This window comes from Cervus canadensis, chromosome 2 (genome assembly GCF_019320065.1).
Source record: "Cervus canadensis isolate Bull #8, Minnesota chromosome 2, ASM1932006v1, whole genome shotgun sequence".
Lineage (NCBI taxonomy): Eukaryota > Metazoa > Chordata > Mammalia > Artiodactyla > Cervidae > Cervus > Cervus canadensis.
The window spans coordinates 96235710-96256701 of record NC_057387.1 but is presented as its reverse complement, the minus strand read 5'-3'; the positions used below and the strand labels follow the sequence as shown (position 1 = coordinate 96256701).

Sequence of the window (20992 nt, the reverse complement as noted above, 5' to 3'; positions counted from 1 at the left end):
GCACATTGTCCTTGTGTGATATAAAATCCAATGACATGTGGCATTTGGAAAAGGTCACTTCTCCCATCAGGATTCATTAGCCTGTTTCAGCCTCTACGCCTGCAGGACGGGTCCCAGCTGCCTGTCCCCTGTAGCAGGGCCAGCTGGACAGGTGGAGCCCACAGGGACCCTCCTGAGAGAGCAAAAGGACTCTGCAGGGTGCTAGCCAGGGAATCCTCACTTTGGCCCAGCTCCTTCTCACACATGCCTGAGGAGTCAGAAGGGGTGGGATCCAGAGAAAATGAAGTCTCTAGCTGGGCAACCTTGGCTTGGGGTCTGGAGTGCATGGGAAGGGGAAAGACAGACCCATGGTCTCAGTATTTTCTTAAGAGTATCATCCTCTGTGCAGAGGGAAGGAGGGTTGAAGGGCTCTGGAGAGAGAGCTGAGACTACAGAGCAGGGGAAGGATGTGGGAGAAGAGAGAGGCTGGGGAGACCACAGTAGGCAGGACTCAGAGCTTTCCTTAAGGACCTTAGATAGAACCTGGGGTTTCCTAATATTTTATTCATTCCTCTTTGCCCAAGTAGGGGCCCAGGCCTGTCTTCTTACTCCGCACTTGTGTCTTTCTGGTCTGGTCTTGGATTTCATCTCCAGGTGTGAAGCAGCTGTCCCACTAACCAGGTCCACAGGAACGGGCACTGTGTGTCCAAGACACTGGCACTGTTGGCGCCAGCATTGGTGTGGCCAAGGAAGAGCCAGCCAGCACCAGCGTCCATGCCTTCTCCACCTCCTGTGTGCGGGCTGTGCTGATGCCGGGTCTGCATGAAACACTCAGCGCTCGCCTTGAGAGGTGATCCTCTCCCAGCTAAATGGGAGCGGCCTGATCCTGGGGCTCTTGGCTTGTTTGTTGGGAGGTACCAGTAGGTCACAGAGGAAGTCTAGTGTCAGAGTAGAAGAATGAGGACAGACAGAGGAAGAGAGATGACTCTGAAAACACTAAAACGGGGGGCCGGTGAGCTCGGATGAGAGGAACAGGAAAGAGATACTCCTGAGCAGAACCCTGAGAAACCAGCATTCCAGCATAAGCCAAGAGCCCTCGACCCTGAACATGGGGTTGACACACTTACACACTCTTGCACACCTTCTCATGAATCTGTTCTTTTTTAAAAATATTTATTTATCTCCTTATTTGGCTGCACCAGTTCTTAGTTTTCATTGCAGTGCACAGGCTTCTGTCTAGCTGCAATACTCGGGCTCCAAAGCTCGGGAGTTCTGTAGTTTGCAGCAAGCAGGCTTAGTTGCCCCGGCGTGTGGGATCTTAGTTCCCTGATCAAGGCTCAAACCTGTGCCCCCTACATTGGAAAGCAGATTCTCAACTACTGGACCACTGGGGAAATCCCCTCATAAATCTATTCTTGCACTCCCGAGTTTAGAGGATGGAAAAAGGAGGGGCCTCCAGCAAGGAGACTAAGAAGGGGTGTCCAGTGAGGCAAGAAGAAATCAGGAGAGTGTGCTGTAAAGGAAACCAAGGGATGTAAGTGATTAAGAAGGAGGGAGGATCTGCAGTGAAGTTGCTGCCAATAGAATCGATGAGGATTACTACTGAGACTTAAACGTTGGAACTGGCAAACCAGGCATCGTTGGCCATCCTGGCAAGAGCACTTTCAAGAGAGGCTGGAGGGAAGGAAGAGACAATGATGAATATTGACATCTCTTTTGAGGAGTTTTGCAAGTAGGAGCAGATATATACATTCACAGGAAGATTCATTTATTCCTTTGAAACACATTTATTGAGGCCCTGATCTCTGCACGTTTCTGTGTTAGGTGCTATGTGCCCAGAAACAGCACAGCCCTTGACTTTGGTGGCCTCATAAAGTGATCAGTGAATGAACAAGATGAAGCTTCCATTCTCCCACTGACGATTTTAGCTTCATCTCCCTAACTGTTCAGATAGAGATGCTAAACATCCCTGCCCTCTCTGCTTACCAAACTCAACATGTCCTAGATTTTCTAAACTGCCCCAATTCCAAATGGTTTGACCTATTGTCACACCAGGCGGTCACACTGGACTCTAATTTTTGATTTAGAAAATGTGGTCTTTATGGGGTTGTTGTGAGAATCGAAAGAATTAATCACATGAAAGTATCCATGACCTGCCAAGTGCTGCATCAGTACAAGGCATTATTCAAGCTAGCTTAGACTAGAGAGGCAGCTGAGTCACTCCCTTCTTTGTGCTTTCAGAGTAACGTATACACTCCCCTCCCCAAGCACTGATTTCCCTGGATTTTTTGTGTGTTTTAAGGTGTGTGCCTCGCATGCCAAATTGTGTCTGACACAGGGTAACTTCTCAGTGAAGATTTATTGGATTTCTGAATGAATGGATAAATGGTGAGAGACATAGACAAGTAAACAAATTATGACATAAGCGGAATAAAATGATAATTGCATAGTTAACACTTAACTGAAGACTAATGCTGATTTCTTCACATACGGTATCTTTCATCCTTTCCAGTTACAGTAGGAGGTGATGATGATGAAAGTCGCCCAGTCATGTCTGACTCTTTGCAACCCCATGGACTGTAGCCTGCCAGCCTCCTCTGTCCATGGAATTCTCCAGGCAAGAATACTGGAGTGGGTAATCATTCCTTTTCTCCAGGGGATCTTCCAGACCCAGGGATCCAACACAGGTCTCCTGCATTGCAGGCAGATTCTTTACCGACTGAGCTACAGGGAAGTCAATAAGAGGTAGAAGGTATTAATCGCTCTTATGATGAGGCTCAGAGAGGTTAAATGACTTGCCCAAGATGCAGAGGTCCTGAAGGCCTGGGAGCTCCAACTCAGTCCAGCCTGCCCCAAGCTTATAGAAAGTGTCCTTTGGCCCATGGACGGATGGTCCCTCCTTTGACCCACTCAATTTAGAGTCCAGACAGTTGGCCATGAACCCACCCACCACTGAAATCTTCCCTCCTTCACCAGGCCGGCCAGGCCAGGCTAGTCTAACCCTGAGCAGCCTCTAAGGCAGGGGCTGCCCAGAGCATTCCTCTTTTATGGCCCTTGTCAAATTCCAAAGCAAGTTGTAAATTCATTAACCTCGAAGGGATTAAGCTGTACAGCTTACTTAGCACCATAAACAAGATCATTGGGATGTTGATTTTCCTCTTTTATTGCTTCACTTGAGGAAACCCTAGTTGGCTCCAGCTCTGGAAATAGAAGTTGACTCCCCTGACAGGGGAAAGGATGCTGGGGACATCCTAGCTGGCTGGCCCTTAGTAGTTGCACATACTATCAGGACTGGGCCTTGGGGCTCAGGTGTAAGTCTCTCTGCTGGCTCGTCTGGGCACAGCCAGAAGTAGCCACTTCTAATCCAGCCCCCAGGCCTCTCTCTGGGGCTGGCACTAAGCCTCCTGGGGAAAAGCAGAGGAGAGAAGCTCAGACACCTACCTGCCCTCCAGGCCAACTGGCTCTAAGCAAAGATGGTTGTAAGGGGACATTTCCCTTCTCCTGGCTTCCCGGCTGCTGGTGCTCTCTGTAGCTCAGTTCTTCCCTAGTAAGTTTGCCATTGTCTGTTTAACCCATCTGTCCCTCCAACAGATGAATAACCCTTATGGGCAGGAATTGTTCCCTCTTCTGGTGTTTGGGGTCCAATTTACTCATGTCCCCTCCAAGGCCTGGCTCCGACAATGATCCTTTCTCTGTAGACCCAGCTCTCTTCCAAACACTAAAAAGAAACACACGACAGTCATTATCTAGACCCTGTGCCACTCTTGCTCCTGCCTTCTGGTTCTGGAGTGGGTTGTCCACCCTGACACCCATCTATCCTATTTCCCTCCCTTTCACTGCTTAAGTCCCGGTAGCTTCACATCTGTCCCTGATGCTCCCTAACCCTGCTCTTGCCTAGGTCTAGTAGCTACTCAAACTGTCAAGCCCAATAGATGTATTTTAGTCAATCATTTGTACTCTTCTATTCAACAAATACTTAATGGGTTCCTGGATGATGGTGAAACACTAGTAAGCAAAACAGAACAGAACAGAGACCCTGAGAAGTTAAATTTAGCATAAGTACAGGCTGCCAGTCCACCTGGGTTCATACCTTGGCTCAGCCACTTACTAAGTTGTATGGTCCTGGGCAGGTTCTTTAAGCTCTCTGCACCTGGCTTTCTGATCTCTAAAATGGATCGATCATTGTGAGGATGAAGTAAATCATGGAGGCTCATAGCCACTGTTCTGTCTACAGTCATGATAAATAACTTGCCCAATAGCACACAGCTGGCAAGCAGCTGGGCCAGGCTTTGGACCCAAATCTACCTGATTCCAGAGCCTTCACTGTCAGTGGCATCATGCTCCCTCCCTATTTTTCCTGCCTTCTCCTCACCCCCACTACCCTGGGCCATCTGGATTTTGCACATGGTTGTTCATTTGCTAAGTGGTATCTGACTCTTTGCAACCCATGAACTGCAGCACACCAGACTTCCCTGTCCTTCACTATCTCCCTGAGTTTGCTCAGCCACATGTACGTTGAGTCAGTGATGCCATCAAACCATCTCATCCTCTGTTGGCCTCTTCTCTTCTTGCCCTCAATCTTACCAGCATCAGGGTCTTTTCCAATGAGTTGGCTCTTCACATCATGTGGCCAAAATACTGGAGCTTGCACATGGTGATTACCTGGAAAATCTTTGCTCAGTGTGTTCATTGAATCAATTTGCTCTGGGTTTAGGGAGGCTAGAGGATCAGAACAGTAGTTATTTAATAGATAGAAATGAAGGGGAGGAAAGGAAGCCATTTTGAAGAGAAGATAATTATTTCCACTTAGAGAGTATTTCGTTTGAGGGGAAAGCAGAGCTTCCACAAAGATACCTCCTTTGGGCAGTTGACAATTCAGATGGAGTTTAGGATAGACATCTAATTGGAGGCACATCTGGGAGGGGAAGTTGAAGTCCTCAAGCGTGAGAAGATAGATTCTCCCAGAGCAAAGAGCACAGGAGTGAGCTTCAAGTCAGAGGAACTGGGAAGAGGTGACAATGTACTGGAGTCACGTCTGCTGAAGAGGAGGGAGGGATAGGGAGAGGACAGAGCAGGAGCCTTGAGGAAGAGACAAGGATGCTGTGAGAAGGAGCCCACGAGGCCCCTTATTCCAGGAGGAAGATGAGAAGACAGAAAGAAATTAGAGAGGGAAAAAGATCATGGGAAGGCCTGGTCATTATTTTTTTTTTTTTAGTTTTGGCTGCACTGGGTCTTCCTTGCGGCATGTGGGCTCTTGGTTGAGGGCACAGTCTTTCTCTAGTTGCAATATGGTCTTCTCTTGTTGCGGAGCACAGACTCTAGAGCGAGCAGGCTCTCTGGTGTGGTGCACGGGCTCAGCTGGCCCATGGTGTGTAGGATCTTAGTTCCCCAACCAGGGATCAAACCTGCGTCCCCTGCATTGGAAGGCAGATTCTCAATCACTGGACCGTTAGGGAAGTCCCTGGCTGGCTACTTTAAGAGAGAAGTTACACAGGAGTTTGAAAAGAAGAGAAAGGACTAGCTAGGGACAACGCACAAGAGCCAGAGAAGTAGATGTGAGGGTGAAGTCCCTGCTGAAGACTGAGGGGATGGCTCTAGAGGACAAGAGGCGCTGGTTTGGAAGAAAAGGCAGAGACTCTGAGGCCTCGTAGATGGAAGGAGCCAAGTAGAGGCAAATGGCATTTGACCTGAAGAGGAGTTGGGGGAGGGAGGATTTCTTGTACATGGACATCTCAGCAACAGAGTAAAAATGACAATAATGATAATAAAAAGAGTTCATGGAATAGCTAAACTAGAGAGGTACAAATTGAAATGCTCACCCCCTCCAATCTCTACCAACTACACCCTGTCAAATACCCTTTCTTGGATGCATGGTTGAAACTTGAACAATATGGGCAAATTCTCCCTCTGTTTCCCAATTACTTCTGGTTTTAAAAAGTTTATGTAGTGCGACATCCCATTCTCATATCTGGGTTAAGGCGTTCCTCTCCTGGTTTTTTATTCCCCCTTCTAATATCCTCTGGAATAGTCACTCTTCCTCTGAACCAGCCTCCAGCTCCTCTGATGGGGAAGAGGGAGAGGGAATGAGCTGGTCTCTCTGACCCCACCCCAGGCTGCTGCAGCCCAGCCCTTCCATGGAATCACTATTTCCCTAGCTTGGAGTTTGGGGCGTGAGGTTCTCTGTCCAGCTTGTAGGTACTCTTGTAGGTACAAACGCTCAGATCACATAACCCGCCTGAGCCTTAACGTGCTTCCTCTCCTATAAAATGAGTAACACCAGCTCCGACCTTACGGGATCAATGTTAAGGATTAGACAAATGCTTGTAAAGCATCTTATGTACAGCGCTTGCTCCACAAAGGGGACTCGCATTACCGGATGCATGAGGCAGAGAGCTCTGGGGCATGGGAGTGCACGCGTGTCTCTGTCAAAATGTGTGTGTGTGTACCTGTGTGTGCAAAGGAAAGTTATGTGTGGGATGGGAACGGGGCACCCTTGTGAGTCAGCTATTGTGTGTGTCATTGCCTACAGCTGACCCTAGGGCTGTAAATCCTGCCTCTATTCCTGCTAAAGTGAACACTTTATAGCCCAAGGTCAGGCCCATGAATCATAAGCGGGGCTGGCAGGAAGCAATCAGACTGGACTGGGTGGGGCCAGGCCAGGGCGGGGAGCTGGGCTGGAGGAGTGCCCAGTAATAGGACCACTTGGAGAGGAGCCCTGGGCATAGCCTGCATTCCCAGACCTCAAAGAGCCTGGCTGATCTCAGCAGGGTTGCAGTTTCCCTGGAGCCTCCGCTGCCAGGGGGCCTTTCTCTATTGACAGCAACACTCACACACGTGGGTGTCCTCCCAAGACTGGCCTCTCCAGTATCCTGGGCCCAACACTTCAAGCTCACCTGAAGCTGGAAGATGCAAGGCCCGAGCCCAGCGCTCCCAGCCTGGTGGATGTGGAGCACCCGGCCCTTTGAGCCAGATGCTTTTATTTCTTCTTTTCCTTTCCAATCTGTCTTGGGGAAAGTGGCCCCAATAAGGCAGCCTTTTCACTCTGAAACCTTTTTATGACTCCAGCCATAATTAACTGGAGTAATAAAATTTTTCAAATCCAAATAGATATAATTAACATTTAATGCCCCTGGTTGGTGCTGGTGGCTGGGCCCATTAAGAGCGCGGTATTGATTGAGAAGGTGAACCAGCTGGGTCTGCTGCTGGGCCAGGGGGCAGAGGTGGCTGAAGCCTAGGGCTGTCTATGGGCCGGGCCCCAGCCCAGGTGTGAAGAGGGTGGCAGGTGGCATTCTCTATCCCTGCCTTGGGGACCAGGGTGTGAAGAGTAGGGGGGCTGGATGGAATCACCGCTACCACCCATCTCCCATGGCTCTCCCACCTTCAGACCCTGTGATCTCAGGCCTCCTTCACCACTATGCACTTCTCTACCAGACCTCACACTGCCTTTCCTGTGCCTGAGGTTGCCTCCTCTCCCAGAATGCATCAGGTGAGGACAAAGCCATGTATTCTCCCCGAAGAGTCCCCTGACATCAGGCATGCCTCTTCCCACTATTTCTCCTTTCTGACATCCTGCCGGGCTGCCTGCTTCAAGTTAAGCAGGCAAAGAAGACTTTCCTGACTCCACAACATGACTTCCATATCCCTACTTCCAACCAAACCACACATCCCCCAAAGCTGGAGAGTGAAACCATTAGGGGAGCATTCATTCGAATTGCAGCCCTTCTGTTTCTCTGCTGTGTGACCTTGGACAACTCATCAAGCTTCTCTGAGCCCCAGTGTGCTTATCTGTGAAATACAGATAACAAGAATATCCACCTCCTAAAGGTGTAGGTATGTCAACCTTCATCTCACTTATATTTCCCAAGAGCCCCTGATGGCAGGATTACTGTCTCCTCTTTTGTGACACAGGTTTAAGGTTAGGTTTAGGGTTAGGGTGTTAAAAACAACATCCACACTGGGAACTATAAAGAACAAGTTGATTCTAAGATCAGACCCCTCACTCAGGGGGCTCCTGGTCTGGTGGGAGTACAGCGCAGGGAAAAGGGGTGTCCACAGTCAGTTGGTTTAAGTTAAGGCTGCAAGGATAGGGCGGGCAGGCTGCGGGCCCTGGTGCAAGTTGGGAGACAGAATGCTGTAGGAAAAGTGGGTGAAGGTCATGGGCTCAAGGCAAAACCAGATATGAGAACAGAGTTGAATAAAGCATAATGGGGCTGATGTGTGTGGCTCTGTGACCATGAGGGTGCTGGCCCCCGCAGTAGGGCATGGTCCTCGGAAAATACATTTTCTCTGGGAAGCCCTGAGCTGGGAAGCAGGCACCTGGTGCCAGGACCCTTAGGCGGTGGATGACATCCCACTCTTCACATCAGGAGGGCCATCCCCCCCAGGCAATCACCCACACATGCCCTTGGTGGGGTGAGCAGCCCAGGGCCTGCTGGGCAAGGAGTCTAGGTAGGGACTGAGTCCCTCCCTCTGTCCGCCTTTGCTCCCCCCACCCCCCTGCTCTCATGCTTACCATCCTCTGCTCTCCATGAAGTTGTGTATCCCCCATCCTCCAGGGCCTGCCTCTCAAATGCCTCCTCCCAACCTTTAGTGGAGCACCTAGGAGCCCTACTTTTCCTCAGTGCTCACCCAACCCTATGGGGCCTTCTCCTGTGACCCAGAAGAATTACAGCTTTAGGCCAGGTCTTGCATTGAACTTGAACTCGAGTGAGTCTCTGCTTCCTCCACCAGCCCCCTCCGGAAGGCTTGCTCCCAGCAGACCCAGGGCCGTACTCAGCACCAGCTCTGTTCTTGCAGCCCAGCCCCTTTTCCAGTACTGCTAACCCAGGAGGCCGAGGGGAGGGGATACTGCTGACACCAGAGGCAGGGAACAGGAAGGCTGGGACCAGCATCAGCCCCCCTCTCTGCTCAGTCACTCAATTGACGTCACTCACTGTGCCAGGCCTGGTGAGAAAATAGACCAGTGAGGTGTAACGGCAGTGTGACAAGGGAGGCCGGAGGCTGTGGGGACATGGAGTCCAAAGGTTCGGACAGCACTGCTTCTAGAAGAGCTCACCTTGAAGCTGAGCTCTGAAAAGAGGTTTACCAGGCAGAGGGAACAACATGTGTAAAACCCAAAGGGGAGAGGAAATGGCCCAGTTGAGAACAGAAAGAACCCTGTGTGGCCAGAGCATCAGTGCGCCGGTGAGACGCGGCGCAGTGGGTGGCTGGCCAGACATGCAGTGGTCTCCCCAGAGCGCCCCTCAGGCCTGGCTGGGAACCGGGCCCTTCAGCTCCCCACTCCATGGCATGCTGGCAGTGGGGCTTCCTCTATCTTGCTTGACATCTTTGAGTCTCGGTTTCCCTGTCAGTGAAATGGGAGTAATAATCCCACTGAGCGCGAGGCTCAGGCCGCTTCATGCTGGGCCAGGCCTGGCTCTCAGGGTAGTGACAGACACGGCCAAGACGTGGCCTTCCACAAAGGACTGTTCTTGTCACCAGCCTCTGTTCCCTGTGCAAGCATCAAGAGGGGTCAATAATATGGAGGGGCCTATAAGTCCTCCCAGCTTTTACAAGGCAAGGCCGTGTTACCCCTGCTTCACCCTTAGCCCCTGAAAGTAAAGTGAAAGTGAAGTCGCTCAGTCATGTCCGACTCTTTGCGATCCCATGGACTGTAACCTTCTTCGTCCATGGGATTTTCCAGGCAAGAGTACTGGAGTGGGTTGCCATTTCCTTCTCCAGGGGATCTTCCCAACTCAGGGACCGAGCCCAGGTCTGCCGCATTGTAAGCAGACGTTTTTACCGTCTGAGCCACCAGGGAAGTCACCTTAGCCTCTAATGCCTAAGAATGAAGGCCCAGGGAAACTACCAATGACCTTTATCTCCCAGACCCCAACATTCCCTCCATTCTCCTTCTACTCCAGCCACACACACTGGCCCTGCTGGGCTGTCTCTCAGCCTCTGTCTTGGTCATGGCTCCACCCTTCCTACTCTTGCCATCCCACACTCCAGACCTCCAGCACCCCCTCCTCCAGGCAGCCCTCCCCTCCTCCACACCATGACCTCACTCTCCTCCTTAGCCGTTCTCACTTCAGCCTCTTCTGTGCCCAGCCTCAGAGCTGTGGAGGCAGAGCTGCACTTCTCACCACAACACCCAGAGCACTGGCTCCCAAACATGTTAAAAATGAAAGGAAAGAAAGACAAAGGAAGGGACAGACCAGTGGACGGAAGAAACGAGGGCAGAGGGCAGACTCTCCCTTGAGCATCCCAGCCTGAGCCAGGGTAGTGTTCACCCAGGTCCTCCCTCAGCCCCGCTACACAATCAGAACCGAGAACTGTCACATGGAAGCCCTGGGCTGTGACATTTTGCAGGGCGTGCTGGTGGTGGCAGGGCTCAGAGGCCCATGGCGTGGCTGGTGACAGGCTGTGCCTGCCCAGGCCTCCCAGCTGCCCTGCTGTCTCTGACCCTTTTGGCACATAACCTCCAGCCCAACCCCCCATGCAGCTGCCTCCCTCATGACACTGGCCTGTGTTGTCCTGATGACCACTGACCACTATTCCTGGGGGACAGCCAGGCCTGCACAGAAGGAGGGGCTCTAGAACCTCCCAAGGCTCCCAGGTGGTCAACCTTGTCCCCCGGCACTCCCACGCCCTCAGATGCTCCCAGGCAGGGCATGAAGACACGCCGAGACCCGCCAGTCTCTGGACTTCAGGCTCTGCCCACTTGTCTCATTCACTTGTTAAAGCAACTTGGGGGGCCTGTGTTATCATCCTCAGTCTCTAGGAATGAGGAAATGAAGACTCAGATCAAGATACCAAAGTGTGCACACGTGGCCACTAGTGTCAGTTGGGTTTCAAGACTAGGTCTGCCTGATCCCAGAACTCACGTGCCACCTTCCAGCCTCCTTCCTCACGCTCACTGCCTACCTTCAGCCCAGCCCTAGCCCCAGGAGTCTCCCTACAACTGAACCACCAGGACAGAATGCAGAGCGCACAGGTACAGGGGGATGCCAATGTGAAAAGAGAGGAGGAGGCCACAAGTGTGAGGGCAGAGGAGGTGTTTCTGGTTGAGGCACTGGGTCCAGAGCTGCCGTGGTAAGTGTGCTCTGGCTGTCCCTCCTGGTCACGGAAGCCCAGTAGGAACCCACAGCACAGACTCAGGAAAAGAGCCTACCCAGTCTCCTCCCCCTCTGCAGACCCCCACATCCATTCCCACAGTTCAACAAAGGGAGGCGAGCCCCTTTCCCTATTCCTTCCCATGCATTAGCCCTAGCAGCAGGCAGGGGACCGTTGGACCTACTGTCTTGCCTGGTCAGTTTTTGTTCCTGAGTGGTAAAGAACCCACTGGCCGATGCAGGAGACATAAGAGACGCAGGTTCAATCCCTGGATTGGGAAGATCCTCTGGAGAAAGGCATCGCAACGCACTCCAGTGTTCTTGTCTGGAGAATCCCATGGACAGAGGAGCCTTGTAGGCTACTGTCCATGGGGTCGCAAAGAGTCAGACAGGACTGAAGCGCACACACATGGATGACTTTGGCCAGATGTTTTAGTGTAGTCAACAGAACGCAGCACTGGACTATAGGAACCAAAAGTTTCACTTTTAAGCTTACTAGCAACAGACAAATACTTTTACCTTTCCCTGTCTCAAGGACTCCGAACTTTCGCTGCCAGGAGTCCAGGTGGATCCCTGGTTGGAGAACTAAGAACATATTAGCCTGGCAGCACAGGTTAAACCCCAAAAAAAATTGCATTCCTACTTTAAAAATCACAACATGTCAGACTTGAAAGGGGTAAATTCTTTGATCCAGGTCAGATAACTATCACCCCTTTAAGAACCCGCTTCTGGAGTACCAAGGAGGGCCAAAGAGTAGATGGGGCTGGGGGAGAGGAAAATCCCTTAGAGAAACCTTGATTTAGAAGAAAAGCCCTAGAGGGTGCTTTGTCTGCCTACCCCACCACTCACCACTCTTTGCACTTCACCCCATACACTCACACTCACACGCACACACATCCTCCGTGTTCACCTGCAGTCATGGCTGGGCTAGTGCAAGTAATTCTTCCCTACCTACCCTACATCCAGGAAATGGAGTCCTTAGAACAGAAGACATGGGGTAAGACACATTTCCCCAGCAGCAAGGGGCCTTCCAGGAAGAGTGAGGGAGGCCTGTTCTCAAATGGACTGCTGAATTGCTTTTCCTCTCTGCCTAGGGCAAATGCGTGAGCATTGCTGAGGCCTGAATGAGCTCGATGGAGGCGTATATCCCCAAACCCTAATGCCCCGCTGACCTGGCTCAGGCCAGTATCCAGAGGAAAGTACAGCAGAGGACCTGGAGGTCATCAGAGAGGCCAAGAGAACATTCAGTCTTGGGGCAAGATTGAAGCAAGGGATAGCATAAGTACTGGACTTAAGGGGGCTCAAGAACTAGGCTGAGGTTGACAGTGAGATTTAGCTCTGAAGGTGGAAACTGGGGTGATGTGGGGGAATTAGGATTGATTCCAATTTAGACTGAAGTTTAGGATTTGAGCTCAGTTGACTCAGAGGATTGGGCTTAAATTTTGTTTCAGAGTCTTCCTAGAAACCTACTTCATGCCATCCACCTGAACCCATCATCCAAAAAAGCAGGGGGATCCTAATAGTCACCTTTGGCCTGTGGTCTGGGAGCTTTGGCCACCTGATGCAAAGAGATGACTCATTGGAAAAGATCCTGATGCTGGGAAAAATTGAATGCAGGAGGAGTAAGAGTTGACAGAGGATGAGATGGTTGGATGGCATCACCAACTCGATGGACAAGAGTTTGAGCAAACTCCAGGAGATGGTACAGGACAGGGAAGCCTGGCATGCTGCAGTCCATGGGGTCACAAAGAGTTGGACATGACTTAGCAACTGAACAACTCGGAGCTTTACTGAGGAAATAGGAAGGAGGGTGAGCATTGGCTTTGGAAAGGAGCAGAGCCAGTATCCCCTGACTAGGGAGCCAGGGAGATTAGGATCTTCCTCCTTAAAGGGTGGTCCACAGATGAGCAGCATCAGCTTCACCACCTCTGTAGAAATGCAAAATCCTGGGACAGGCTCCAGAGATGTGGAATGAAAATTTACATTTTAACATGAACTCCCAAATGTCCCACAGACACCTTCCAGTTTGAGAAGCAGTGGGGAAGCTTTCCTAGCAGGAAGGCCTGAGGTAGGGGTGGGAAAAGTCAAAGGACCCCCAGCCCCTAGGCCTGTTCCAGAGCCCCCTGCCTGACACCCCCTCCCAGTGCTGGAGCCACAGCGACACCTACTGGCCATGGGCATCTAGGCCACCCCCTCCAGGACATCTGGGCCCTATGGTCCTGCCCTGCCTGGCCTCCACCCTGAAGTTCTAGGGGTCTGGCTTCCCCAGCAAGGCTGGAGCAGGTGTAGGATGAGCCACGGCCTCAGGGTGGAGCAGGGCTCTGTGTAGGCTGGGGCTCTGAGGCCTGCAGGTGAAGGAGGCAATACAGGTGCATAGGTGTCCTCAGGCACACAGATCTCAGATCACCTCAAAGCCTTGGCATTCTCCCCACACTCAATAACACAGAACACATTTGTCTGCTCTCTTCTCTTAGGTCCTCAACCAAAAGGGACAGGGTCCCACCCCAGTCAGCATCTTCTGATGCCCTAGTGGGACTTGAACCTATGTCTAAAGGACCCTTCCTAGAAGCAGGCTGTTAGGAGCTACAATTGAACAGCAACTCAGAAAAGGGGCATTGCTGGAATATTTCTGGTCCAGGGTTGTGGGTCCTGGAGGAGACTCCCACAACAGAATTCTAGGTCAAAGTGGGAGACGAACGCCAAAGCGCAGAGGAGTAAGAGGATAGGGAAGGAAGCCAACCCACCTCCAGGACAGGGCTCAGCTAACTTGCCCCAGGGGACCAGGCTGGTTCAGAGGGCCCCCTCTGGGGGCCAGAGCCACCAGGGTCAAGACAGGGGCCTCCTTCTGGGCAGCAGTCATCCCCCCCACCCATCATTCCCAGGCCTCAGTCATTGGACCACCCCCGCTCCAGTTTGCTCTCAGCCCTGAGAAGGGGTTTGCCTGAGAACTAAATGATTGTGATTACCCACCAGTGTCTGCATTAGTGGTGATTAGTTAAAACATCAGAGTCTAAACAGTCAATTGGTTCTAATAATTAATACTATGGCTCAGCTGTGATTGAGAGAGGGCAGCGGGGAGAGAGAGAGAGAGAGAGACGGAAAGAGAAAGAGAGGGAGACAGGGTTGGCAGAAGAGCCCTGGCTCTTTAACCACCATTTCCTGATCCCCCCACCAGGTATGGTGCCAGGGCACACCTGGCTCCTAATTCTGTGTGCTCACAAGATTTTTTAATAAATTACATCACTGAGTATCATAAACACTCTATTAGTCTCCGTTTTACAGGTAAGAAAAAGGAGGCACAGAAAGGTAAAAGCCAGTAGATGCTCAGTAACAACTTGGTGAATGAACAGATAAATAAATGCATGAATTGCCCAAAACTGAAATCCAAACCCAATTGAGCATGACTCCAAAAAGTTTGAGGGGAAGGTGTATAGAGGGGAGAATTTGCGGGGACAAAAGAAAAAAGAAAACATACAACCACTCTTCTCTCTCCCACCATCTCTCTCCTTAGAAACACATTCCCTCTCACACACACATTCCTCTCTGTCTCATGACAGAGATACACCCCTCTGTCTTTCTCCCTCTCTCATAGAAACTGCCATCATTCACCCCTCTCCCCACACCTCCCTCTCTCCATGTGCCCCTGTGTCCCATGCACACTGGCCCCGTCATAAGCACTCAAAGAGCGCTTGGGAACTGAAACAAACATGTGTGCTGTGCTTAGTCTGTCAGTCAAGTCCAGCTCTTTGTGACCCCATGGACTGTAGCCCGAGAGGCTCCTCTGTCCACTGGGGATTCTCCAGGCAAGAATACTGGAGTGGGTTGCCATGGCCTCCTCCAGGGGATCTTCCCAACCCAGGGATCAAACCCAGGCCTCCCACATTGCAGGTGGATTCTTTACCAGCTGAGCCACCAGAGAAGCCCATATAATAAACATACCCACCCCTTTCTCTCTCCCTCACACATCCACCCACCTTCTGTCCTCATGCAAGAGTCAGGCCCAGAGGTTTCCAGCTGGGCTGTCTCTGACGAAGCTTGCTTTGAACCGTCCCCAGATCTAGAAGGACCACAGGGGCTGCCCTGCCTGGCTGGGGTGGGGGCGCTAGCCCAGTCTCCTTAGTTATCCTGGAGCAGGTTCAGCCCCTCCCCACCCCCTCCCCAGGTCACGCACAGCGGCAGAGCGGCCAGCGAGCAGGATGGCTGTGTGTGCATTGCTATTAATCACCCCTCCTGGTCCGCTAACGAGGCTAATGCGGTAAGTGACAATAGCCCATCTTGGTTCCTGATTTAGGGGCTCAGGACGGAAGCTGGGCTCCTGGGAGTGAAGACGTGAATTCTCCACGACACTAAACCTTCAAATAAATCTCCTCCAGTCAGAGAAGCCCAGGGCACTAAATCCCACGCGCCGGTAATTGAAACCCTTAGAGCTTTCTTGGGTAGGGAAATTGCTGAGAGAGAGAGAGCAGCAGGGTTCCGGGTCGGGTGGTGGGCCAGCACAGGGGCTGCAGAGGGCTCTGTGATGGGGAAGCACCAGGTTATCTGCCTGTCCCAGTGGGGGTGTCTGGTCTGTCGGTGTTTCTAGACGCAGGATTTCACTGTCTGACTGGTTTGTGTAGCTACTGCCTACCCTCTTCCCACTAAGTCTACGAACACTTGGTATTTTTCTGGGACAGCAGTTATGGAGCTTCTGTCTTTTGAGAGTCTCTGCCTTTTGAAACCCTGCAGCCTCTGCTTCTTGTTGACCATGAGGCCAGGCTTCATTTAAGCAGAAAGAACCTTCAACATTACCTTGATTGCCTTCCTTCCTCTCTTTCTTCCCCTCTCACCCCCACCCACCCCATCTTTTCCTCCCCTTCTGGACATTCCCTTGCTGTCCCTTCAAGTCCTCCTGCATTAACTTGGTCATTGAATCATTCAACAGTCATTACCACTCTGTACCAGAGCCTGTTCAGGGTTCTGAGTGTACCAGGATGTCAGATAACTTCCCTGCCCTCAAAAAGCTCAAGGTCTACCAGGGGAGACAGATGAATAAACAGACAATTGAAATATTATCTGATGTGTGCCCTAATAGAGGTGTTGAGTTCAGTTCAGTCCGACTCTTTGCAACCCCATGAACCACAGCACGCCAGACCTTCCTGTCCATCACCAACTCCCGGAGTTTACCCAAACTCATGTCCATTGAGTCGGTGATGCCATCCAACCATCTCATCCTCTGTTGTCCCCTTTTCCTCCTGCCCCCAATCTTTCCCAGCATCAGGGTCTTTTCCAATGAGTCAGCTCTTCGCATGAGGTGGCCAAAATATTGGAGTTTCCGCTTCAACATCAGTCCTTCCAATGAACACCCAGGACTAATCTCCTTTAGGATGGACTAGTTGGATCTCCTTGCAGTCCAAGGGACTCTCAAGAGTCTTCTCCAACACCACAGTTCAAAAGCATCAATTCCTCAGCGCTCAGCTTTCTTTATAGTCCAACTCTCAATAGAGGCGTAGACATATAAGAAATATAGCATAAAGAAGAGGAGTTCCCTATCAGGGAAAGCTTCCGAAAGGACGTATTGTCTGAGTGTGATCTTAATAGGAGTTACAAGTTGCCCATGGGGAGATGGATGTTGTGGGCATTATTGGCAGTGAGAATAATAAGTGGAGACCTAGGTCTTGCCCAGCCATAGCACACAGCATTGCTGGAGGGGATATTAGACTGGAGAGAAACTGTCTGATAAGGAGTTCAGGATTTATGCTGTGGGCTTTGGGAGCCACGGAAGGATCTTAAGTAGTTGAATGATAGGGTCTGATTTGTGTTTTAGGAATATCCTTCTAGCTGTAGAGATAGAAATGGATTAGAGGGGAGAGAGATGCATTAGGAAATATAAGAGTAGACTGCAGATGATGATGTCTGAACGAGGGCAATGGAGAAAAGAAGATGGTTTGAGGGTACTTAGGAGGTGAAAACAGCTACGATGTTGATTTATTGCATGTAGGAGCCTGAGTCAAGGGTAAGGGTCTAGACTGCCGATTGAGGGAGTTCTGTGGGTGGTGGTGCCGTACCCTGAAATTGAAAAAGCAGGAGGAGAGCAGGTCTAGAGGAAGATCAGTTTTGTTTCAGGCACGTGGAGGCTGAAGAGCCTGTGGGACATCCAAGTAGAGAACCTGGTACACAGTGATGTATACAGGTCAGGACTGGAGGTACGAATGGAGGAAAGGAAACTAGAGAGAGATCATGCAGAGAGTGCAGGGAGAGAAGTAGATGATGGTGAGGATGATAGCTAACATCAGGGGAAGGAGAGTGGTGGAGAGCATGGCCTCCACTATGGCACTGCCTGAGTGGAAAGTCCAGCACCACCACTTATCAGGTACCCATGGCAAGTTACAGAACTTTTTACACCTCTGTGTCCTCATTTATAAAACGAAGGGAAGGGAGGAATACTACAGTGCTTGGCACAGAGTAAGCATTTGATCAGTGTTATCACTTCCCTCCCTCCTCATCCATTCAACTCCTGTTTATTCATCACATCTCAGCTTGTGTCATTTCCTCAGAGAAACCTTTCTGGATTCCTCTGAGCAGGAAAAATCTCCATTTTATAGGCTCACATGACCCTGTTCACCTCTCTTTGACACAACTTCCATCTTATAGTACTTGTATAATTAGTTTATTGCATGCTTCCTGCTTGCAAGCTCCATAAAGACACAGATTTCATGGTTTCCTTAGACCTTGGTGTAATGCCTAACACATGGAAGACAATACATGTTTATCAAATTAATGAATGGATATAGCTGCAGTTCCATCATACTTGGCAAATGATGACCATCGAGGATCTATCTGACTGAGAACAGATTGATTGAGAGTAGGGTGGTAGGGGTGAAAACCAGACTGCCATGAGCTTAGAAGTGTTTGGGAGAGAAAGAAGTGTTAGAGCATCTTAGGTGAAAAGGAAAGTGGAAAGAAAGGGCTTTAGCTACAAGGGACCATATGGAAGAGATGGGAGGATGCTGTTGATATTGTTGTAATGGGGGAGACAGGGTGTATGTGTTGATGGAGGGAACATGAGAAGGGAAGGGGGAGGATGCAGGAGAGAAGGGAGAACAGGACAGCTTCCCCAGGGGATGAGAGGAATGGGATTCTAAGTCCAGGAGAAGAGATTAAGCAAAAACAGGAGAGTGAATACCTCTTCCGCTGAAACTGAAAGGAAATAAGGAAGTGCATTTTGGATATGGAAGTTAATAGAATTCATGCCTAAGGACTTCAAATTTCTGAGTGAAATAGGCAGTACGACCACCCAGTAAGACAGAGGGACAGAAGGTGGGGAGGGGGACTCAAAATAATAAAATATTATTGGATTGTCTCTGTGGAAAAGGAGAGACAGAGCTGACCAAGGGCATGGAAAAGGATTGCTTAGCAGTGCTGAGATTGGAAACTGTGAATTTTTATTGGCACATCTCTGCGTGGTTTTGTGATTCTCCCCAGCTGCGTTTAGCCGCCTGCATGTCTGAGACAGAGAGGAGAAAAGCTAGGTTGTGGAGAAGGCAGGGGAAACAAGGAGGTTGAGTATGTTGGCAAGAGGGTGTTGAAGTGACGCACCCTGGGGTCCAGGCTAGAAGCCATGAGTAAGTGGTCTAGGGAGATGGGAGGAGGAGAGAGAGAGAATCAAGTGTGATGGGTGGGTCCAAGGCCATGAGAGGGCAGGGAGCGAGGGAGTTCTTTCACAGAATAATTTTGGTTGTTGGCAAGTTCCTCCAGGAGGATGTGGAATACTGGAATACAGGAAAAAACAACAGGAGCTGACAAGATCAGGGCAGGTGTCACCTGGGTGACAGGTGAGTGTCAAAGTCCTAGGCAGATATGGAGAAGGCAGATAACAGCAGTGAGGGATGCAGGGTGGTACTTGCCCTCAGGGTCCACTGGGTGGAGACGCAGTGGCCTGAAAGCAGCAGTGGGAACTAAGGGAGATACTGACCCCACCTCCTGGCTGGAGGAACCTGGACTTGGAGAGGACTACAGGGAAGTGATGTCACCAGGGAATATAAGTGATGTTTCCAGGTTTCCAGGAAAGTGGAGAGAGGAAGTAAAGGGAACATCTAGGGAGCAAGGTTGCAGAGGAGTTTCTTGCCAAGGTCCTCGGTCCCAGAGGGCATGGTAGGAACATGGTCAGGAGCCCTCTCTGTCCCCTCCCTTCCCAGCATCTGTCCTAGGACCCTCTGCATCCCTCCCCCATCTCCCTGACTTGACATCGCTCCTCCGGCACCATCTACTCCACAGTCCACGTCCTACCCATCTGTTCTCCATCCCATCCTCACACCCCTCCCTCCTCTTCCCACACCTCCTCCCCAGTTCTCTCCTCCCCAGACCCTGCTCCTGCCCTGCCCCACCCCAGCCGGCCTGAGTGAGCAGGAACCCCTGCACCTTCATTTCTCAGGTCACTGCTTGGCTAATGGGCTATTAATTTGCTCAATCGTCCCCTGTGAGGCAAACTCAATTTCTGCCAGCCAGTCGTCCCTCCCTGTCGACAGTGTGATTGATTGGAGGAACAGCTGTCACCGCCCGGCTGCCCGCTCCCTGCCTCCTTCCGCGCAAGTCCGCGCCACCCCTCCTCCTCGGGCCGCCGCCCCGCGCCCACAGAGGCAGCGCACCCCTGCCACCTGCCCAAGGATCTGTCGCCAGCAATGAAAAATGACAGAAATATTTAAGGACAAATAAGGTTTCCCAACGCAATTGAAAATGATTACAGGCAGCTACAGATGGGGCCAATCTGATGCGCAGCAGCAAATCAAATCGAATTTCCTTATCGGCGTATTATTTTAGGCGTTATCTGGCACGTTGATGCAGTTATCAATTCAATTTCAGCCGCCGGTCCGCTGTTTACTGTCTCGCCTTTGCTGGGAAAAGGTAAACATGCTCAGCCCAGCAAATTAATTTCTGGCCGAAGACAGAGGCTGCAAAGGACTGCTCCGCAGGCCCCGCGGCCCCCACAATGGCCCTGGGCTGCAGTGGGCCAGGCCGACTGGGCTGGGGGCAGGCCAGAGCTTGCCCAGGGAGCAGAAGCCCCGCTGCTGCTTGCCCCCGCCCGGCCCCAACCCCAAGCAGGATTCAGGGCTCCTAGGAGGCTGAGGTGACCGCTGTTGGCTCTGCGGCTGCTGCCAGGGAGAGGTGAAGGTCTCCCATTAATTTCCAGCTAAAAATGACAAATTCATCTTGGACGACAATTAAATGAAGTCAGTAATTGATGCTAATTGATCTCCAGATGCGAGGGCTCCCCTCAGCCTTAGCAGCACGTGGCTGTCTTGCTCACTCTGCCCACCCCAGCCCTTCTCCTCTACTTCTCTTCCTCTCTTGGTCCTTGCACACCTCCACCCCACCCCCACCAGGGCTCTGAGTCTCTGCACCCCGCAGGTCTGTAGGAGACAGCTGGCTGGGGCTGGGCTAGCAGGCAGTGCCCGAGGCCAAGCAGCTGGCCTGCTGCCCGTCCCACCCTGCAGGCACTTGTAATCAGTGCCCCAACTTCCCCCCGTGAGCTGAGAAAGCAGGTAACACTGGCCTCCTTGGCGGTTCAGGATTTACTGCCCACAGCTGCGGAGGTTCCCACTTCATTTTTATAAGCCCGTAGTCAGAGCCAGCAGGGGGTAAAGCACACTTGGATTTACTTTGCTTTACACAGTCCAGTCCTAACATTTTGGCTCCATGGCAAGGAAGATGCTGGAGGGGAGTAGTGTGTGGACATGCCAGGGAGTGTCCAGGTGGACTCAGGCTACACTTGCACATACGCCTGTGCTCACATGCATTTATCTATATGGCAACAAATACCCACACTTGTCTGAGCACCTGGGTGTGCCAGTGCTCACGCGTGCATGTGTGTGTCCAGACATTTGAAAGGATATTTGTGCATGTCCATATGTGGATGTTTTCCTGAACTGGGCCCTTTTCTGCAG

General features: G+C 51.2%; 1 protein-coding gene and 1 long non-coding RNA gene across 2 annotated transcripts in view; one reads left to right on the top strand and one right to left on the bottom strand.

The window, feature by feature from the left end:
- The window catches only part of RNF220 (ring finger protein 220), a 227561-nt gene that overhangs the window by 159469 nt on the left and 47100 nt on the right, over positions 1-20992 (top strand). The window lies entirely within an intron of this gene.
- On the bottom strand, positions 2651-6767 carry LOC122437076. Its single transcript, XR_006268171.1, has 3 exons — positions 4564-6767; positions 3421-3697; positions 2651-2703 (listed from the first exon to the last, which is right to left on the bottom strand). It is a non-coding gene; the product is annotated as an uncharacterized LOC122437076 (long non-coding RNA).